At 49.2% G+C, this 22,121-nt stretch overlaps 1 protein-coding gene across 6 annotated transcripts in view; it reads right to left on the bottom strand.

The window, feature by feature from the left end:
- BACH2 (BACH transcriptional regulator 2) overlaps positions 1–22,121 on the bottom strand; it is a 306,097-nt gene that overhangs the window by 54,358 nt on the left and 229,618 nt on the right. The gene's annotated exons all lie outside the window — the stretch shown is intronic.

Here is a 22,121-nt window from a genome sequence, read left to right as displayed (position 1 = left end):
TTGATAATGTCAGAATAGGGTAACAGGCATCCACGTTAGATCAGTTTATTTCCTGAATCCTACACTGAGCTGGCTTTCATAAAACAGAGGACCATCAAAATAAACTGGGCAACAGGGCAAAGGAGGAGCCACAAAGCTAGCACTGACTCCCAAGCTAGAACAGCTCCCAAGCTCTGTGGGTTTTTTTTAGCTCATAGGACTGGAAGGGCCCTCCAAAGGTCTTCTTCAAATAAACAATAACAACAATTGAAAAATTAATGTATATACTTACAGTCACAGTTGAGCATCTAAGTCCCAAAATGTATTCCTAACCACACAGCCAACAATTCATGCTTCTTTCTCAGCCTGGATTCTACAAAAAGCTTGTCAATCCATATGTTACAGTTTGGGGGACCCATATAAGGCCCACTTGTGAATTTTAGTTGATTCTGAAATTGCTGTATCATTGAACGCTTCAGTGGATATGGAATCTACCATCTGCTATCAGGACTGGGCGTGGATGATGAATGCAGTGGCGGAGAGATAAGAAGGCAACAGAACTTAACCCCCGAGTCCTGTTTTTCTGATGTTTCCCTGGTTCTGGCCTCCCTACCTGGCTTCTGGTTCCTACTTTCCTGATCCCTCTTCCAGGTTCATGCTTGACTCTTGGTTTGCCTTCCAACTATAATTCTGACCCTTGGTTTGACTCCTGACTTAAATTCCAACCCTTCTCTCGTTTCCTGACTCTTATTCCATCTCTGATTCACAGCTCAGATTACTAACTTCCAATGCAGCTTCTTGCTCCAACCACGAGCTGTGATTGCCAAGCAGCAGTCTTAACATTACTGTCCCAGCCAGCCATGGACTTTTCTCCAGTGACCTTCATTTCCCTTATCAAATTTCCACACTTAGCAATCAGTATCATTTGGAAGTTATGACCTATTTTGCCTTTATTCTAATTGTTATGTTGCTTTTTTATTCTAATATTTTATTCTAACATTAGTAGACCACATTCCCCCGACTGAACTGCCTTGATTTCTCCTCTCGATGTTCATAACACCGCATTAACTGCTGATAATGTGCCATATCCACCCTGCCTGAATAGACCTGGTCAGCTCTGGTCCTCCACCTTACTGAGACCTCCCTCTTTAAATCCTCCTCTGAACACCCCACCCCCCCAACTCTTGAATCTGATGAAGCAGGTCTTTGCCCATGAAAGCTGATGCTCCAAAATATCCGTTAGTCTATAAGGTGCCACAGGACTTCTTGTTGTTTTTGAAGATACAGACTAACTCAGCTACCTCTGATACTATTCTAATAGTGACCTTCATATTGCCACTGAACCACGATATGGGCTTTCCACCCACAGCTGTCTTCTATTGTGGGTGTGGAATTGTATCTTGGCCTGCTCATAAGAAAAACCCCTCCTCTTAATGAACTCCTAATTTTCATTTACATTTTCTGTCTAACTTATTGCTCTCAATCAATGTAACTCATCTTATGTCAGTTTTGGGAAATTAACACTTTTGAAGCACAAAGTATATACATTACTTGTTGGGACTGCCCTCTGTTGTGATCATTGATCTCTAGGCACCCACCAACTTTCAGTCTAAGTGATTAATTCATCTTTCGCATAGTGAGTTCTAAATTAGTCACCTTGTGTGGGGTGCAAGAACTTTTGTGCTGGAAAATCATCAGCTGTAAGTTTTAGAAAATCAGATGTTTTACTACTCATAGAATCACAGAACAGAAAGGGACCTTGAGCGGTCATCTAGTCCAGTCCCCTGAATTCATGGCAGGACCATGCACCACCATCCAGGACATTCCTGACAGACGTTTGACTATCATCATCATCATCAAATGGGCTCAGCACCTGTTGGTGTCTGACGCCTCTCTCACTATTTCCTTCTGATGTTTGCCTAGCCTGCTCTTAAAAATCACCAACAATGGAAATTCCAGAATCTCCCTACGCAATTTATTTCAGTGCTTAACCACCCTGAGAGTTAAAAGATTTCCCTAAGGTCCAACTTATACCTTCCTTACCACAGTTTAAGCCATTGCTTCTTGTCCTATCCTCAGAGGTTAAGAAGAACAATTTTTCTCCCTCCTCCTTGTAATGACTTTTTATGAACTTGAAAATGGCTATTACATACCATCTCAATCTTCTCTTTTTTGGACTGAACAAACCCAGTATTTTCAATCTTGTCTGACAGCTCATGTTTTCTAGATCTTCAATTATTTTTGCCGATTGTCTCTGGATTGCTCCAATTTATCCACATATTTTCTGAAACGTGGCATCCAAAACTGGACACAACACTCCAGTTGAAGCCTAATCAGTGCAGAGCACAGTGGAATAATTGCTAATACATCCCAGGATTTTCTTTTTTTTAAAACAGTGCTACACTGTTGATTCATATTTACCTTGTGGTTCACTATGACTTCCAGATCCCTTTCTGCAGTACTTCTTCCTAAGTGGTCATTTCCCATCTTGCATGTATGAAACAGATTGTGCTTTCCTACGGAGTACTTTGACTTTGTCCTTATTTAATTGTAACTCATTTTACTACAGATGTCTCCTCAAGTTTGTCCAGATCACTCTGAATTTTAATCTTATCCTCCAAAGTACCTGCCACTCCTCCTAGGTTGGAATTGCCTGAAATCATCATACGTGTACTCTGTATGCCATTATCTATATTATTGATGAAGGCACTGAACAGAATTAGACTCAGAACTGATCCCTCTGGGACCACGCTCATTTTGCCTTGGGTGCCTGACCGCGAACCATTTATTATTACTCTCTCAGAACGATTATCCAGCCAACTTTTGCACACATCTTACAGGAGTGCCATCTAGGTTGTATGTCCCTAGTTTGTGAGAAGGCCACAAAAGACTGTATCAAAAGCTTTACTAAAGTCTACATATATACCACATCTAAAACTTGCCCCCATCCACAAAACTTATTACCCGTCAGAGCAAGCTATCGGATTGTTTTGACACAATTTGTTCTTGACCAATCTATGTTTTTACTTATTACCTTATTATCAACTAGATGTTTGTAAACAGATTGCTTAATTACTTTCTCTATTATCTTTCTGGGTGCAGAGTAAGGTTTGATCGGTCTATAATCCTCCAGGTTGTCTTTATTTCTCTTTTTAGAGATTGGAATAATATTCGCCTTTTTTCCAGCTTTCTGGAGTCTCTCATGTGTTCCAAAATGTTTAAATCAAATAAAACATGACATGCCTGCAGTTCTCATACAATACATACCTATTGCTATCCATGCATTTAGTACTTCATCTAGTAATTATTTCACAGGTCTCTCTTTAAATTGTGTTTGTGATTTCCAAGTATTCCATCACTCAAAGTTAATTGCTAATGGCCCAAATACTGTCACAGTCAGTTCTTTGAGTATTTTAGGGTGCATTTCCTCAGGTCCACTGACATGAAGATATCTAACTTGTCTAAGTAATTACTGACTTGTTCTCCTCCTGTTTTAGCTTCTGATCCTGCCTCATTTTCACTGGCATTCACTATGATAAATGTACAATCACCACCAACCTTCTTGGTGAGAAAGACAAAAGTCATTAAGTACCTCTGCCATTTCCACATTTTCTTCTATTATTTTACCTGGCTACCCCATCTTTGGACTTCCTCTTGCTTCCAATGTATTTGTAGAATGTTTTCTTGATATCCTTTATGCCTGTAGATTGATTTTGTTGTGTTATTTGTTTATATTCATCCTTTGTAATTTGACCTAGTTTCCATTTTTTTTTATTTTTAGGTCACTGAAGAGCTCCTGGTTAAGCCAGGGTGGTCTCTTGCCTTATTCCTATCTTTTCTATGCAGTAGAATAGCTTGATCATCTACCCATAATAATGCCTCTTTGAAAAACTGCCAACACTCTTGAACTGCATAAGATCTCTAGTATGTGTCTCTCGAATTTAAGTTTCCCATCACAGCTTTCAACAGAATCAGTACTTGAATGGGAGACCTGCCAAGAACCCATAGATACTGCAAGATGCAGTGGTGATGATTTAGTACTGGTCCAAAACCTCACCATAGCGGCACGGGACACTATGCAGTAGAAAGTGTCAGTTGTCACAATGCAGAGAACTGAACACTTGTCTACTTGCAATCACTAAAGCCCCCATGGTATTATTTACAAGGGTTGTGTCTAGCCCAGGGTCCTTTGAAAATTCCAGTATGAGTAAGTTGCATTCTACACACCCTAAGCATTGCACTTCCGTTTCAAATTGGACATGATCTTCACTTCCAGTTCTTAACTGTTACGGAAGGCTGCTATGCAGTGTTCAATACCAGCCATGTTTAACCCTACGAGGGGTTGCATTTCTATGTAACTGAGATGATCAGCCATTATATCTTCAAATGCATTCACAGATCTCTTATGCCAAAAGGTTCTATATAAAAGGGTAAGATACTCTGTCCTGGCTTTTGAGGCATGCAGAGGAGGTGGTCCATGCAGCACTGGGGGAGGGGCAGGAGAAGGTCTGCAGAATTTATTCTACGTCCAGTGGAAGTAAACAGAAATCGTTAGACCAGCCCTTAGCGGGATGAGCCACCTAGCAATAGAACCCTGCCTGGATACAAAATTGATATCAACAGCTGCATCTGTAAAAAATGATCCATGGATATCTGCACCCACATTTGCAGATGCAAATACTCACAGATATAAAGTGGATATCCACAGAAATGAAGGGTCCTCGATACAAAATCTGTATCTGCAGCCACAAAAATGAGCTGTGGATATCCACATTCCATGGCTGAAAAGAAGATATCCACAGATTTGCAGGGCTCTCTCTAGCAATTTCTTCTGGCACAGAAAAAGAGTAGCATTTGCAGGCTCTATAAAGAGCTGATAGTCCTCCTGCTCCACAGCATGACTGTAAATAAAGACAATGCCTTTCAGAAAGGGAAAGGAAGAAGCAGATGTATAAAAGGGGAAAATGGAGAAGATTTTTGAAATCACAAGGAGAGCGAGTTAACAAACAATACTTAAGAATGAAAGCTACAACCCTTTAAACAAATCTAGCCATTGGCAAATGTTTAATTTAAATAAACTAGAACATGTCTACTGTTCTCATACAAGAATACATGCCTTTTGCTACCCATGCATTTAATACTCTTGTCAACGAGCAGCTACTTGATATGGCTCCCATTATATTTTAAATTGCATTTGTGATTTACAAGCAAGAGAGCCTGCACCTTACATGGTGTCTTTCAAAAGTATGTTAAATCCCATCAACCAAATTCACCACTGGCACAAGGGGGCATCTCTAAGAAAGGCAATGGGGTTGTGCCCCAACACTAGTAGTGAATTGGTTTTATCGTCTTTCATTTCAGTAGGGTATTTTTGTGTGATATGGAAAAAAACAAAAAGCACAAACCACTACCAGGGGGATGGAAGGCAATTACTTCCAAGTACTGAAACCTTCTCCTTAGTATGCGTTTTCATCTCATTCTTTTCCCTATGCACCATCTCACACATTTCATTTTTTTTTCCCATCAGAAGAAATCAGAAGCTAATAGTGACACTGAAGCTGTACATACTAAAGTAAAGGCATGTTGTGTATAGTACAACTTTGAAGCAACAGACTTCGAAGTTGAGCGTCTACACAAACCCTACTTTGAAGTTAAACTTCTAAGTAGTGCACTACTCCACTCCTAGGAATGGAATAAGGACTTTCAAGATGGGCTCCCTTCTTTGAAGTTAATGTTGAAGTAAGGGAAAATGTGCGTAGACTCTCTGCTGGCTACTTCGAAGTTAGTTCCTAGTGTAGCCTCCCCAAAGAGTGGCTATGAATTAGCCAATACTAAAATATTCAGGTCTTGTTCCACTGTGGACAGGTGAAGCATCAGGAAGGCAGTGGGGCTGGAACAGTTTTTGGAGTGGGAGTGCTGAACAGCACCTCTGTTTATTCCCATCTCTGCCCCTCACTGCCCCCTACAGCTGCGGCTGGTAGCTGAATTGGACCCCAGGGCCAGCAGCAAAGCCTCAGGTGCAGGGAAAGTGGCTGAGTGGAATCCTAGGCCAGGACAGCCAGCAGCCAGGACTCCACGGTTGGCAGCCTGCATCCTACAGGAGGCTGAGTAGGACTTGAAATGGACCTAGGAGTGGCAGCAACACCATGCACAAATCCTGCAGGGTGCTGCAGCACCCCTGCACTTCCAATTCCTACTCCCTACTTGCAGGCTACATGAAATCACACAATGCTCAAGTGCTCTACAATGCCCACAAATGGATGGGATATGGCTGGAATTTCAGATTGGAATATGTCCTTTCCTGCTGCCTTCAAGGGCGAGGGGAGAGAGGATATTAGGATTTAATTTTCAGTATTACATATATATTGCTATGTTCTTTTGGCTCCTCCTGAACCAACTAGATTTATATGGGTACTAAGCATTATTCCCAATATACCTCTCCAGTGCACCCTGCAATAGCTCTGGAGTCACTGATGTATGTGCTGTGACTGAATCTGAACAACGATACACATTCCACACAATGGATCTATAAAACTGAACGCAAAGTAAAAAGCCTTCGAAGAGGTGACTGCCACGCTTGGGGATTAATGAGAATGGCACTGGTGGTCTCAGGCTCATGAAATATAAATGTGCATGGAGCTTGGTTTATTAGGAGCTTTGAGGGTTTGATGGATGTATCTCTTGTCATTTTACACACAAAGGAGCTGCAGAGTAGTGGATACAAGTCAGGTTAGTGCAGTCTGCTGAGTCAATGACAGAAATAATTCTAGCCAGTGACTGTGATTTGCAAAGGACATTAGTAGCCAATACGGACATGAAAAGAGACTACTGCTGTAAAGCCTCCTGTTTTCGGAGAGTTAACATTAGATATTCCTAATGCTGCCCTTTGGAGTACCAAATTTGGGAGCTGTCCTTGGCTGGACAGTTGTGGAAGGTGCCATGCAGATTATTTTACCTTCACATTGCATTTTTCCCCTTCCAGATTTACATGGATCCCTTCTATTTTAACCTGCTGGGGAGCTTTCTTTCAAGGCTAGTCAATTAATTCCTTAAAAATATTACAGTGTGCATGCTGAGAGAAAGAAGGCACGGTAAAAGAACACTTTATTTCTAAAAAGATACAAATGAATAGTAATTTCCTTCAGCCACCAGAATACTGTAATTGCTCACCTCCTGCATCCTGCCTTTGATTTTCTCCTGAACCCAATTCATCTTTTGTTGGCTAATAGCCAGCATTTTTTCTTCAGGACAGCAGGCTGGCACAGATGGCCAACAGTTGCAAGTATTTCTCATTGCCATCAGTTAAGAAACATCCTAAGGTTAGATGTCTGGTTTCATCCCACCTAAGGTGCTGAATGCATTAACTTTCCAACATACCCAGCCTTTGGCAGTCTGAATCTCTCTCTCAGTCTGCATTTCTTCTTGGAAAGATTTACAATCCCAGGAGTGAGTCCGTGCAAATTACAGAAATAGAGGACAGGTTTTAGGGACTGGGCATCTTGGAAAAATGGCAGATTTTATAATGGACCCCAGGCTCTAAGAAAATGAAGGGATTTGATGTCAGTTCTCTCTTCTGAACGTTATTCTCCTAATAGTGAAAAACCAAAAACAAAAGAAAATGTAATTTCTTTCTGTCTCTTGGTAGTGCTTATTATCCTTAGAAATGGCCAGTTTACCACTCAGCATCAGCTGTGGATTACTCCTGACATTAAAATCCACTTCAGACAGTAGAGGCACTGGAAACCCCAAAAATCAAACAGATTCAAGGGAGGAAAGGGATACAGACAGAAAAGTTAACTGAGGAGGAGAAAATCATTCTCATAATGCTTGTGGTACCTGTTGGTCAGCCAGCTGGGAGACAAACTTCTCATGCCAGTTTCCTGAATCTAACACTTACACCTCAAAAGATGTCAAAGAGAATTCCATAGTGCTCCAGAAAGTTACCTAGTATTCTTAATGGATTTGTCTTCTTGGGTTCCTAAAATGTATTCCAAACTCTAGAATCTAAAAGCAAAGGCACAACTGAAAGTGGACGTCTGGATTCTAGCATTGGTTATTTTAGCTTGGGATTCTTATTTTGTAGTGACAGTTGTTTTTAAACACTTTCAGAGTTTAAACTGAAATCTCAATTTCCAGGAAGCAAAGAGAAATTCGATATATAATCAATGTTTTTCTTCTGTTTCGCTTTTGGCTTTTAGACAGGCACTAAATGCCTCTGCACTTTTATTGGCAAAGCAAAGCAGGTAATAACAGTGAATAAGAAACCTATTCTTAGAAGTACTGGCTCTTTCTCAAGTAAAGTACCACTATAGCATGAATGACTCAATCATCTCCTCAAGAGCTATAACTTGCTGCGATGAAGCAATGTTAATTGGATAATGGCATGCTGCCAGCTAATATTGGCATGACCTACAGTACCCTTGGCTGGCAGCCATGTATCTCTCTCTATCACACCTTTTTTTTTTTTTTTTTTTTTTTGTAATCTGGATGGGAAGCGGAAGCCATTAAAAATCTCCCAAGTGATATTTAACTTCTTATCATGAATTAAAAGCTTAATTAAGTGCCTTGTTAAAGGAAGGAAGACCAGTTTCTGTGATTAAATAAAACACAACAGTTATGGATATGGATCAAATTAATAAATTTAAAAACTTAAAATTTTCCAAGAAAAGAATTAATTTGATTCACATTTAACAAAAACTGCTAAGATAAGAACCCAACAGGGAACTACTGGAAATTAGGACAGGTAAAACATAAATACACTATTTCAAGTGAGGGAAAAACTTCTATAAAATTAAAAATTAATTCAGTAGACATGTTTCATAGTAATTCTACAGTGCAGCAAGTTATAGATTTAGTATAGGCTCATTTTTCTAAGCATTGTCTGTATGCAAATTAATTAATGGTGTTATCTGAAATCAATTTAATCAGACCAGTGTAAAAAAACGTTTGGACAGTATTGAGTTGATATAAAAATAGCCTATACTAATTTGGCTTAAGTTGATTTCAAAAAGGTTTAAATTAAACTAAAATAAGCTACTCTTTAACCAACATAAGAACATCCAACATAAGGATTTGCATGGGTTTAAAAACAATTTAAATTAAACCATTCCATTTTCTGTAACTAGGCAAGATATACTTAAAAAAACAAAAACAAAAATCATTTAAAATCAATCCAGCCTTTGTTTAAACTAGACAACCATTATACATTTGATATGAGTCCAGACATCCTAACTCCAACCTCGAAACAGAAAACAAACGTGAAACTTAGTATTCAAAGGCAGATTTATTAGTCCGGATATTTAAAAATAAGCTTCTGTTGAAAAATAAAAACAAAACAAAAAACAACTTAGCTCATCAGCCTTAAGTACTGATATGAGGTAAATGTGGCGGTAATGGCTTTTTTGCTTTTCTGCACACTAGTGCCACATTCGAGCCTTAACTGGACATTAATTCATATTTGCATCATTATATTCCTGTCAATTTAAAGCACAAAGAGAACCTAACACTTGATGCTTGTGTGTCTGGTTTAGAAATATTTGTTACTAGCAGATGTACCGGGCTTCACTTGGGTCCTTAACTGAAGGTTTTCTGCTTTTTCTCCCCCTGCTTTTGGCCCTACCACGCCTATCCTGAGGGGTTGGGGGCAGGTCTGCCTGTCCTGCAGGGGGGACTGGTTTGGGCTGCAGCCCCTCCGTCTGTAAACTGAGGGCCAAGTCTGAGCTGTGGCTCCGCCTCCACAGCCTGTTCTGGTGTCGGCGGCTGGTTTGGGCCAAAGCCCGCTGCTTGCCTCTAGGTTGGGGGACAACTTAGGGACACATCTCCGAACTCCCCCCCCCGTCCTCGGATGGGGGTGGTGATTTGGGCCATGGCTTCCAGCCCTGCCACCTGCCCCAGGCATGGGGTTTCCAGGGAAAGCCCCAGCTCCTGGCCCTAGCCTGAGATCGGGGGAGGGGCGGCACAGAATCCCAGCATGAGCTGAGGGGCTGAGCTTTGGCTGGGCTGCTCTCCCTGGTCCCAGCATGCGATTTGGGGCAGCGTGGGCCCATGGGGACCAGGGCTGGGCCATGGCAGTGGTTCCAAAGGGAAATAGATGGGGGGCCATAGAGGCTGGGCCCATGCCACAGCACTGGGCCCAGCTCTGGCCTGAGCTGTCCAGTGATCTGGAGGGGGCCAGGCTAGGTCTTGACCTGAGTTCTGGGTGAGCCGGGGATGCCTCTGAGGCGGATAGCACTGGGCCCAGCTCTGGGGTGAGCCACAGAGGCCAGGCTGGGCTGCAGGACTGGGCTCGGCCCTGGCCCTGGCCATAATTCCAGGGGTAGGTGGTGGGGGTAGGGATGAGAAGGGCGGTGAGAGACAGAGCTAGGCATGGCTGGGCCACAGGACCAGGCCTGACCCTGGGGAGAGCTGAGCCCTGACCCCAGCTCTGGAGCAGCATGGGGAGGCTGTGGCTGCGGGTCTTAGACCTGGCCCCAGCTGAAACAGAGGGAGGACGCTGGGGACATGGGTCTTTCCTCCAGCCTTGGCCATAGTGGTGGGGGAGGCCAGGCACAGGGTTGTGTCTGCAGCTCTTTCCCCCTGCTATGGCCTGCCTCCACCCTGCTGCCTCTTTGGCCAAGGCCATTGTGCCTGATCCTGGAAAGAGTGGCGGGGTGGGGCTGTGTTGGGTCACATTCCCTGGCCGCAGCACGAGCCACATGTTGGTGGCAGGGAGGCTGACTTGTGGGGGCAGGGAGCTTTGCAAAAGAGCAGCAGGGCTTCCCCTGTGGGGTCCAGGCCAGGGCACCTATTGATCTGAAGGCAGGCAGGGTTGAGAGCTCCGTATCCCCATGGCCACTGTTTTCCTGATGCTGCTGCCCTCAGTAGTCACTCTGCAGCATTGCTGTTTCCAACACTTGCTGCTCCCAGTGGTAAGTCTGATGTACTTCACCCCTCCTGTCAGTGCTCCTCTTTTCTTCATATTCTGGGAAATCCTGTGATTTCAGGCATTCCCCACTTTCCAGGAACAACCAAACCCTGACCTCGATCTAAGTTAGGATAAAAAGAAGCTTCATACCAAATTTTGTGGTTGTCACTCTTACAGTTTAAGAGGAGTTCTGGAACAAATGCAACAGACAGACAGGTACATTCTGTAACATATAGTAGATAGTATGAGTGCTTCTTACCATTTAGTGAGTTTTTGAGCAATCAGGGGTTTTGATGAAGGATAACATAGTGGTACCACAAGAACAAAAGTACTCCTGAGTTAAATTAGCCAATACCAGAACGCTAAAGCTACGTCTACACGTGCACGCTACATCGAAATAGCTTATTTCGATGTAGTGACATCGAAATAGGCTATTTCGATGAATAGCGTCTACACGTCCTCCAGGGCTGGCAATGTCGACGTTCAATGTCAACGTTGCGCAGCACCACATCGAAATAGGCGCTGCGAGGGAACGTCTACACGCCAAAGTAGCACACATCGAAATAAGGGTGCCAGGCACAGCTGCAGACAGGGTCACAAGACGGACTAGCGCTTCCGGGGCAACAGCTAGCCGCTCCCTTAAAGGGCCCCTCCCAGACACACGCAGCCTGCACAGCACGCGGTCTGCAGAGCCATAGGCACACACACCTCGAGCGACGCAGTCATGATGGACCCCCAGCAGCAGCAGCAGCAGCATTAGCAGCAGCAGCCGCCGCCAGAGGTCCACCCAGCCGCCCCTGCAGGAGCAGTGCTCGCCCTGCTCCATGCCATGCAGGAGGTAGCTGAGCACCTCCTTGCCACAGAGGAGGAGCTGCCCACAGGGGAGGAGGACGCAATCCCCAACCCTGCAGCACCCCGCCCGCCCCCGCCTCATACGCCACCGGCTGTGGAGCTACCCCACGAGCACTGACTGGTGGAAGCGGCTGGTGCTCGGAGAGTGGGACGACGACTGCTGGCTCAGGAACTTTCACACGAGCCGGCAGACATTTCTGGAGCTATGCCAGTGGCTCACCCCAGCACTCAGGCACCAGGACACCGCCATGCGGCATGCCCTCAGTGTGGAGAAATGGGTCGGCATCGCTGTCTGGAAGCTGGCCACTCCAGACAGCTACCGATCCCTGGGCCAGCAGTTTGGCGTTGGCAAGGCCACCATCGGGGCTGTCCTCATGGAGGTAAGAGGACCCACGGGGGAGGGGGAGGCAGCTCTGAGAGGGGGGCCCTGGCAGGGGAGGGCCACACACACCCTGCACACCCCTCATTGGTGCTCTCCCATGTGCTTCCCCTGCAGGTCGTCCGCGCCATCAACGCCATGCTCCTCCACAGGCTTGTGACGCTTGGGGACCCGGATGCCGCCATCGCGGGCTTTGCCACCCTGGGCTTCCCCAGTTGCTTCAGGGCTCTGGATGGGACTCACATCCCCACCCACGCCCTGGAGCACAGTGGAGGACACTACATAAACAGGAAGGGCTACCACTCAGTGGTCCTCCAGGCCTTGGTGGACAGCCGGGGCTGTTTCCTGGACATTTATGTGGGCTGGCCTGGCAGCACCCATGACGCCCGGGTTTTCCGGAACTCGGGCCTGTGCCGCCGGCTGGAGGCGGGGACCTACATCCCCCAGCAGGAGATCCCTGTGGAAGACACCACCATGCCCCTCTGTGTCATCGCAGATGCGGCATACCCCCTCCAGCCCTGGCTCATGCACCCGTACACGGGCCATCTGTCTGCCAGCCAGGAGCGCTTCAACCAGCGCCTGAACCACGCGCGCCAGGTGGTGGAGCGCTCATTTGGCCGCCTCAAAGGGCGCTGGAGGTGTCTCCTCACCCGCCTGGATGCGGGCCCCACCAACATCCCCCAGATTGTGGGTGTGTGCAGCACCCTACACAACCTGGTGGAGAGCAAGGGGGAGGCCTTCTTTCAGGGCTGGACTGTGGAGGCTGGCAGGGCCGATGTGCAGCCACCCGCTGCCCCCAGTCGCCAGGTGGACCCCAAAGGGACCTGGGTCCGGGAGGCCCTGCAGGCCCAGTTCGATGAGGCTGCGGGGTGAACGCTGGCAGGCCCCCCACTGCACCCCCCCATCCTCCACAACACTCCCTGCCCCTACGCCCACACCACAGAGCACCCAAGAGCACACCCTCCCAACCTTTTCTTATAAAAATAAAAGCAGACAGTTGTTTGTCAAATCAAACATCTTTTGAACTCTTATTATTAGGGAAATTCTAACTTATATGTGTATATATTATAAAAACAGGGATAACATGAAAGGGGAAGACAAGGAAGGGGAGAACTATTTACATGGGGGGGTAAGGATCAGCACTGGAAAACGGGGGTCACAAATACAAACTATTTACAGCAAAAAAATAACTTAAAAGTGGGGGCAATATATACAAGGGGGGGGCCACGTCCTGGGCTCCACGCCCCTACAGTCCAGCGCTGGGGGTGGGCGGCCAGGATCCCCGCCTCGGCCGCAGCCCTGGCCGGGGCTGGCTGGGGGCCGGGCGGACTGGGAGATACGGCTGGCGAGTGTCAGCTGGCCCCAGGTCCCCCTCGGCGGAATGGCCCTCGGTGGCGGTGCGACGGCAGGGCGGCCGGCGCAGTGGGTGGACCAGGCAGGGCGGGCGCAGCGGCGGCCGGTGTGGCATGGGGGGCCAGGTAGTCCGCAATGCCGTTGAAAGTCTGCATGTAGGCCCCCCATGCCTCCTGGCGCCAGGCCAGCGCCCGCTCCTGCAGGCGGAGGCAGCATTGCTCCACCCGCAGCCGCTGCTCGGCGACCTCCACCTGCCGGCGGTGGAGGTCCAGCAGCTGGGGGTCCGTCGCCGGTGGCTGCTGGTGCTGGGTCCGCCATCTTGCCCGCCAAGGGGCCAGTCGGTCCTCCGCCGAGGGGCTGGCCTGGAGTGACGGCCCCGGAGGGCTTTCCGGGACCACTGACGCCTCGCCGGCACTTTCTGGTCCTTCCGATGGTGCAGCTGCGGAACACAGGAGGGGGGGAAGAAGAGTGGAGACAGCCGTTAGTGTGGGCCCTGAGCCGTGGCCCTTGTCCCCCCATCCCTCTGCTGCAGGTTCCCCCATCCCCGTCCCCGGGAGATGCTGCTGTGATGGGGTTCAGGGGTCCCCCTGCATTGCACCCCGTCCGCTGGCAGGAGTGACTCTCACTCAGCAGGTATGACAGGAGAGGTTTATTAGGCAACAGATGCCCAGTTTCTCCCAGAAGCGACAGTACAGGAGTCAGAGCCGGTCCTTCCAACCCGTCCTGGGGAGAAGACCCCAAGGGGTGCCCCTCTGGGGTGTAGCTTTCCCCCTCCTCAGGCTGGCTGCCTTCTAGCTCTCCCTTCCCCTAGCCTCTAACTGCTGCCCCCGATTCAAACCCAGCTTGGCTCCTCTCTCCTCTTTGCTCAGGGCAGAGGTGTAACCTGCCAGTTGTAGCCCCAGGATCATCCTTAGCCACTGGGAGCTATTCAGCTTGTTGCTCTTATCTAGCCTGAGTCTCGCATTTGCACTCCCCTCACTCCATCACATGCTGCTGCTGCTGCTGCTGTTGGGTGTCCCACCCCCTCCCCCCGGGGGACCCTTGAGGTTCTGCTCCCCCCAGCCCCGGGGATGGGGCATGGCACTGTCATGCTGGGGGGGGGGGGCGGGGCAGGGGTTGATGGACTCTTCTGAGGGACATGGCACTGCTGTCCTTGGGGCCATGGTCATCTGGGCATGTGGAGGGCCCTGGTCATATCTATTACCCCTGCCCCTCAACCCCAGGGGTGTGCACCAGGGGGGATACATACCTGACGGTCCACTCCCACGGTCAGGGGACACCCGGTGGGCGGACGCCCGGCTGGAGCTCCGGGATGGCATCATTATTTGGAGCCCGATGTTGCTGGAGGAGGAGTCCCCCTCTTCCTCCTCCTGCTCCGGTGCCCCGGGGGGGGTCCCCGGGGTGCGGGGCTTGCCTCCGGGGCGGACTCTGGCTCCGGGGCCTGCTGGGGCTCCTCAGCCGAGGTGTCAAGCGTGGCCGGAGGGGAGGAGGTGTGCCGGGGGCCCAGGATGTCCCTGAGCTCCCTGAAAAAGGGGCAAGTGACAGGGGCGGCCCCAGATTGGCCGGCCGCATCCCGGGCCCGGGAGTAACCCTGCCGCAGCTCCTTCACTTTACTGCGGACATGATCCGGAGTGCAGGCAGGGTGACCCCGGGCGGCCAGGCCCTCGGCCAGCTGAGCGAACGCATCCGCGTTCCGCCTCTTGCTCCCCATTACCTGGAGCACCTCCTCCTTGCTCCAGAGCCCCAGCAGGTCCCGAAGCTCGGCCTCCGTCCAGGAGGGGCCCCGCTGTCGCTTCCCAGGGTGGTTGCTGGGCTGTGAGCCCTGGCTCCCCTTGGGAGGGGTCCCCTGGGGGCGCTGGGGGGGCTGCCGGGCAGCCATCGAGTCGCTGGGGGTGTGGGTGGCTGCGGGGGAGCGTGCAGGCTAGCCGCGTGTCACTGCTGCTGCCTGCACGCTCTCTCAGCTTCCTGCACAGGAAGGGAGGGGGTGGGGACCTTTAAGGGGCCGCTCCACGTGGCCACCATTGAGCTCAGGGGCTGGAGAGAGTGTCTCTCAACCCCTCAGCTGATGGCTGCCATGGAGGATCCCACAATTTCGATGTTGCGGGACGCGCAACGACTACATGTTCCCTACTTCGACGTTGAATGTCGAAGTAGGGAGCTATTTCCATCCCTTATGGGGTTAGTGGCTTTGACATCTCGCCGCCTAATGTTGATGTTAACTTCGAAATAGCGCCCAACACGTGCAGCTGTGACGGGCGCTATTTCGAAGTTGGTGCCGCTACTTCGAAGTAGCGTGCACGTGTAGATGCGGCTTAAGTGTCAAAAGAAAACCACTGAATTTGAAAAGTTTCTTAGCCTAGGCATTATTTAAAAAATGTTATTTCAATTTCAGTAGGTATAAAATAATTAATGTTGACACAATTTATCACTCTCCTATCATACATCAGAACACCTGTTGATCACGTGGCTTCATGTTCCTCTGACATTATGTGGGTAACATCTTTACTACTACTGCATGCCTGTATAAAGGAGCAAAAGAACATAGCAATCCCTGTGCACCAAGTGAGTTACTTGGCATAGTGTACTGCTACTACAAAGTAGTGGCAAGTGAAGTATTTTCTAACTCTGATGTGTCCAGGGATTGAAGTACAACACAGCCTCTCCTCATGGCAAAATCACAAATAAGCCTTGTACAGCTTTTATGTCAGATTGATGCATACTAGGCAATCACAATGGATAGGGAGCCAGCAGGTCTGATTTAATTGGAAACAGCAACAACAAAAGGTAAACTTTCCAGTGAGCTCTGTCTTTAACACCTCCTGTCCATTGCTATTAAGGCCATTCTGCACCCTTAATACCTATGCAATTATTTTTCAAAAGAATTTGTTCAGCACATTTTTTCAGCATGAATCATGTGGTTCGAGGCTGTTAAATATCACACTTGTGATGAACAGAAGGGAAAGGCAACAAGACAGAGAGAAATATTGGGAAAAGAAAAAGACAGTTACCTGTTCTCTAACTGGTGTTCTTCGAGATGTGTTGCTCATGTCCATTCCAAGTTGGGTGTGCATGGGCGCAGACCCAGTCACCATAAGCTTTTTGTCCTAGCTAGTAGCCATAGGGTTCGTACAGAGCTCCTTGGAGTGACGCTGATATGGCAACCAATATATGCACCGACCAACCGACTGATCCCCCCCGCCCCGGCTCAGTTCCTTCGTGCCAGCTACTTTGACAATGGGGAAGGTGGGAGGGTTTTGGAATGGATGTGAGCAACACATCTTGAAGAACACCAGTTACAAAACAGATAACTGTTCTTTCTTCTTCGAGTGATTGCTCATGTCCATTCCAAGTTGGGTGAATATGAGCCATTGCCTAAGAGGTGGGGTCGGAGCGCCAAACAGACTGCAGGACAGCCCTGCCCAACACCGCGTCTTCCTGTGCATGCTGCGTCAAAGCGTAATATGCTGTAAACGTACGAATTGAGGACCTGGTGGCCACTCTATAGATGTCCTGGACAGGCACCTGCGCCAAATATGCTACAGACGATGCCTGCACTCTCATGGAGTGTGCCCTAACTGGAGGGGGAGGAACCACCGTGAGCTTGGAACACTCCTTGATGCACATCACTATCTAGGAGGAAGTCTGTTGGGAGGACACCAGAAGGCCCTTCATCTTACCAGCAACTGCCACAAAGACTGGCTGCATTCTTCTAAAGGGCCTAGACCTATCCATATAGAAGGTCAGCACCCTTCTAACATCCAAGGTACGTAAATATTGCTCCCTCGGGGAGGCAGAGGGCCTTGGGTAAAATACCGGTAGGGAAATGTCTTGGTTAACATGAAACACAGGGACCACCTTCGGTAAAAACGCGGGGTGAGGTCTCAGCCTAACTTTATCTTTCTTCAACACTGTGTACAAGGGGTCCACTGAAAGTGCCCTCAAATTCAATACTCTCCTGGCTGAGGTGATTGCCACCAAAAACGCTGTTTTGTAACTCAGAAACAGCAGGGAGCAGGTAACCACGTGTTCAAAGGGGGCTCCCATAAGCTTGGCTAACACCAAATTGAGATCCCATGGGGGCAGTGGTGCCCAAACTTGGGGCGTGATCCTTTCTAAACCTTTCAGAAACCTTTTGACTACAGGGTCTGAAAATACAGAAAATGTTCAATGACCTGGGTGAAGGGCTGAGACAGTAGCTAAGTACACCCCAACCAAGGAGACAGACAAGCCCTCCTGTACCAGACCCCATAGGTAATCTAAAATCAATGGGATGGGGGCTTGCGAGGGAGATAGCCTTCTGTGAGACACCCACATCGAAAACCTTTTCCACTTAGCCAAATAAGTCACCCTTGTGGAGGGTTTTCTACTATTTAACAATACTTCTTTTGTAGGATCCAAACAGGCCAGCCCCCAGTCCCTCAGTCACGGAGCATCCACACTGAGGTGCAGCAACTGGAGATTGGGATGTTGCTCTCCCTTCTCTTTCTGTGTCAGCAGGTCCGGCCAGATCGGCAACATCACTGGCTTGCAGATCAACAGGTGCAGGATGGTCGAGTATGAGTGCTGACGGGCCCATGCCGGTGCCACCAAGATGATCAATGCCCCTTCTGAGCGAATCTTGAGGAGGACTCTGTGAACTAGCGGAATCAGAGGAAACGCATACAGCAGCCTGCCCAACCAGGGAACACTGAAGGCGCCTGCCCAGGACCCCAGGCTCTGATGGTGGTAGGAGCAAAATGTCCTGCATTTTGCATGGAGGTGAACAGGTCCACCTGGGGATAACCCCCACTTCTCCAAAACAGAATGAACCATCTCCGGGTGGAGAGAACACTCGTGATCCATAAAGGACCTGCTGAGTTGGTCTGCCAGTGAATTGTGCACACCTGGCAGGTAAAGAGCCTGCAGCATGATGTTGTGCTGGATGCAGAAATCCCAGAGCATCATGGCCTCGTGATACAGGGGAGAGGAGTGTGCACCCCCCACCCCCATTTGTTGATATAGTACATTGCTGTCCTGTTGTCTGTACTAACTGACATGCAATGTCCCGTCACATTGGCCTTGAAAGTCACACATGATAGTCTGATGGCCCTGAGCTCCCTCACATTTATGTGGAGCTAAAGGTCCTACACACACTCCAAACAGCCTAGGCTCGTAGCTGACCCAGGTGTGCTACTCACCTCCGGCCCGAAGTGTCCGTTACTAGGGAAAGTGAGGGTTGCTGAGAGGCAAAGGGGACTCCAGTAAGGACGACCTCACCGTCCAACCACCAGCGCAGGGTCGACAAAGTCCATGTTGGCACCGTAGCCACCAAATCTAAACTGTCTCTTACAGGGCGATACACTGATGACAGCCATAGCTATAGAGGGAGCATCCTTAACCTGGCGTGCTGTACCTCGAAGGTGCACACTGCCATGTGACCCAGCAAACGCAGGCAGCACCTGGCTTTCATGATGGGAAGTGCCAGGATGTCTTGGATGATGGCCCCCACGGACCTGAACCTGTTGTCCGGCAGGAACGCCCTGGCACACTTGGCATCCAGTCATGCCCGTACAAAATCTATTGACTGAGATGGGATCAACACCGACTTTGCCTCGTTGATCAAGACACTGAGGCTTACAAAGGGTTTGAGGGGTCAGCTGTACACGCTGAACCACCTGCTCCCTGGAATGACCCTTGACTAGCCAGTCGTCCAGGTACAGGAACAGCTGCACCCCCTGCCTGAGTACGTGCACTGCTACTACTACCATGTATTTAGTGAAGACCCTTGGGTCCGCAGACAGACCGAAAGGCAGGACTGTGAACTGATAATAGTTCCCATCTGCCATGAACCTACAAACGTACTGTGAGAAGGGTAGACTGAAATACGGAAATATGCGTCCTGTAAGTAGAGAGCTGCAAACCAATCACCCCCCTGCCAGCTCCAGCACTGGGGGTCTGAGACCCAGGGACATCATACAAAATTTTTTCTTCTTCATGAACTCATTGAGCCCTCTTAGGTCCATGATGGGTCTCAAGCCCCACTTTGGTTTTGGAATTAGGAAATACTGGGAATGAAACCCCTGTCCCCTGAACCTGGGAGGAACTTCTTCTATAGCTCCAGAACCCAGGAGGGACTGCAATTCCTGTTGTAACAGGATCTTGTGAGAGGGGTCACACAGGGAAGGGGGTTGGCAAGGCAGGGTAAGAAGAGAAGTGAATAGCGTTTCCCCTCTCTTCTGTATGCTGGACCCATTGGTCTGTGGTGATGTTGCATCACGTGTTGTAAAAGAGGGATAAGCGAAATGAAAAAAGTGCAGATGCTGGAGTGGGTGAGATCGACTCGATACTCCCGACTGTGCCATCAAAACTGAGGCATGAGCCCCTGTGGGCCCCTTTGGTGGTCTAGAGGTTGTTGGCCTAAACAGCACCTGACTGTCCTGTTCTGCCTTCTACTGCCGTCCCTTTGTGGCTGTGGAAACTGTCTTTGCTGAGGACGGGGGTTAAAATCCCTGCATTGGTTGGCAGGTGTATGCAGGCCCAAGGAGTGGAAGGTGGCCATAGAGTCTTTCACACTATACAGTCTTTCATCTCTCTTACCTCAAAATAGGGTAGGATCATCAAAGGGGAGGTCCTGGATCATCTGTTGGACCTCATGAGGCAGGCCAGAAACCTGCACCCAAGACCCTCTGTACATTGCCACTTCGGAGGCTGTAACCCTCATGGCAGTGTCTGCAGCATCCAATGCTACTTGCAGGGCTGCACTTGAAATCAGTTTGTTCTCCTCCACCACAGCTATGAAGTCCTGTTTAGCTTCGTGTGGCACCATCTCAGAGAATGTAGACAGGGCGCTGACTGTATTATAAGCATACCTGTTAACCAGAGCCTGCTGGTTAGCAATTCTTAATTGCAACCCCCTAGCTGAATAGACCTTCCTCCTATAGAGGTCCAAGCGTTTAGCTTCTCTATTTTTCTGGGAGGGACCCTGGAACCCTTGGTGCTCTCTATGGTTCGCAGCGTACACTACCAAGGAGTCAGGTGGGGGCTGCGTGAACAAATGCTCGTTGCCCTGGGATGGGACAAAGTACTGTCTCTTATTCCTATGGGCCTTAGGAAGGGCAGAAGCAGAGGTCTGCCAAATGGCTTTAGCTATAGTGGCAATTGTTTTGATTATGGGCAGAACCACCCTGGCAGGGCCTGTGGAGGACAAAATGTCTGTGATGGGGGTCCATTTCACCCCAGACATCCTCCATTTCAACCTGCATGTTTTGGGCCACTCTCCTAAGGAGCTGTTGAAATGCCCTGCCATCCTCCAGTGCAGGTGAGGCTGATGAGCCTGCCACTGCCTCATCCAGAGAGGAAAAAGATGATAGGCCTTGTGCCTCCTTTGGAGGGGAAGGGCAGTACTGACCTGTTCAGACACTTGGCCCCTCATGGAAATTATGGGCAAACTGGGGGGGTAACACAGGCATAGGCACCTGGTGGCCAGAAAACCCCACCACAGGTGGCACAAATGATGCCGTTACCGCTCCCTGCTTTTGAGTCGTTGCCGGTACCTCAGCTGGTGCCTGCCCCATCGGCACCAGAGGTACAATTACAGATGATGCCGGCACCAAAGAGGTTCAGTCCCACTGCAACAGAGCTGGTGACGCTGCTGAGGTTGACGCTGACCAAGTAGAAGCAAGCGGCTCCAAGATGACTGCCACTTTCTGTCTTTGTTCTGATGGTGGGGCACCCAATGACGCCAACGGTGCCAAGCGCAGGATCAGCAGGGTCCCCGGCACCATTAAAGGCCCTCCAACGGCCTGGCCCTGTGTCTTGTGAAATGCCTGTGGGGTCCAGAAGGCTCACTGCTGAGTCTCCTGCGAAGCCGGGTGACAACCTGTATAGTCTGAGCAACGACTACGGTGGCTGCAGTGGCTATGGTGCAATCTTCTAGAACGAGTAAAAGGAGTTCGACTTCAATGCCAATTCAGAAGCAGATGACCACGGTGGGGCTAATGGAGTCGGCGCTGCTATCATGTGTGCCGAGGACAGTTCTGGTGCTGGAGTATAGGGCACATGAAACTCACCCACAGTCTGCTGGGTTGGCATGGGTGTGCTCAGCACCGAACATGGTGTCAGTGCTGGTGTCAACATGAGCACAGGTGTTGGTGCCAGTGTTATGTCCATGAGCCCTGACTGCTCTATTTCAGTGCTGCGGTGCCTGTCCTCCATAGATGGAGAAGGACCTGGCACCATCATCTGCAGAAGTTCTTGTACCCCTAGAAATGCCTCTGGTGTTGAGGCAAGTACAGCGCCTGTGGGCTCCTGCTCCACACTGGCTCCAAAGGATGTGCCTCCTGCCCTTCGGCAGTGTGTGCTGGAGCCTAGGACTTGAGGCTGCCCGGCTGTGACTTCAGTGAGTGATGTCTCTCGGGCCTCTTCCTCTTCACTGGCACAGGAGACTGACCCCTATGGCACCAAGACAGCGATGGTTCCTGCGCCTCCTCTCGGTGCAGGGAGTCCTTAGGTTGATGGCGTCAGTGCACTTTGCACCGAGGAGGCTCTGCTCTTCGCTCCTGCTGAAGACTCTTGAGGCTTAAGAGCTGCCTCCAATAAAAAGACTTTAAGTCCAGAACTTTGGAAGATAGTGCCCAACACCTTAAAGGCCTTACAAATTGCACAGCGATCATACAA

This window comes from Carettochelys insculpta, chromosome 3 (assembly GCF_033958435.1).
Source record: "Carettochelys insculpta isolate YL-2023 chromosome 3, ASM3395843v1, whole genome shotgun sequence".
Taxonomy (NCBI): Eukaryota; Metazoa; Chordata; order Testudines; family Carettochelyidae; genus Carettochelys; species Carettochelys insculpta.
This window is presented reverse-complemented; position numbering and strand designations above follow the sequence as displayed.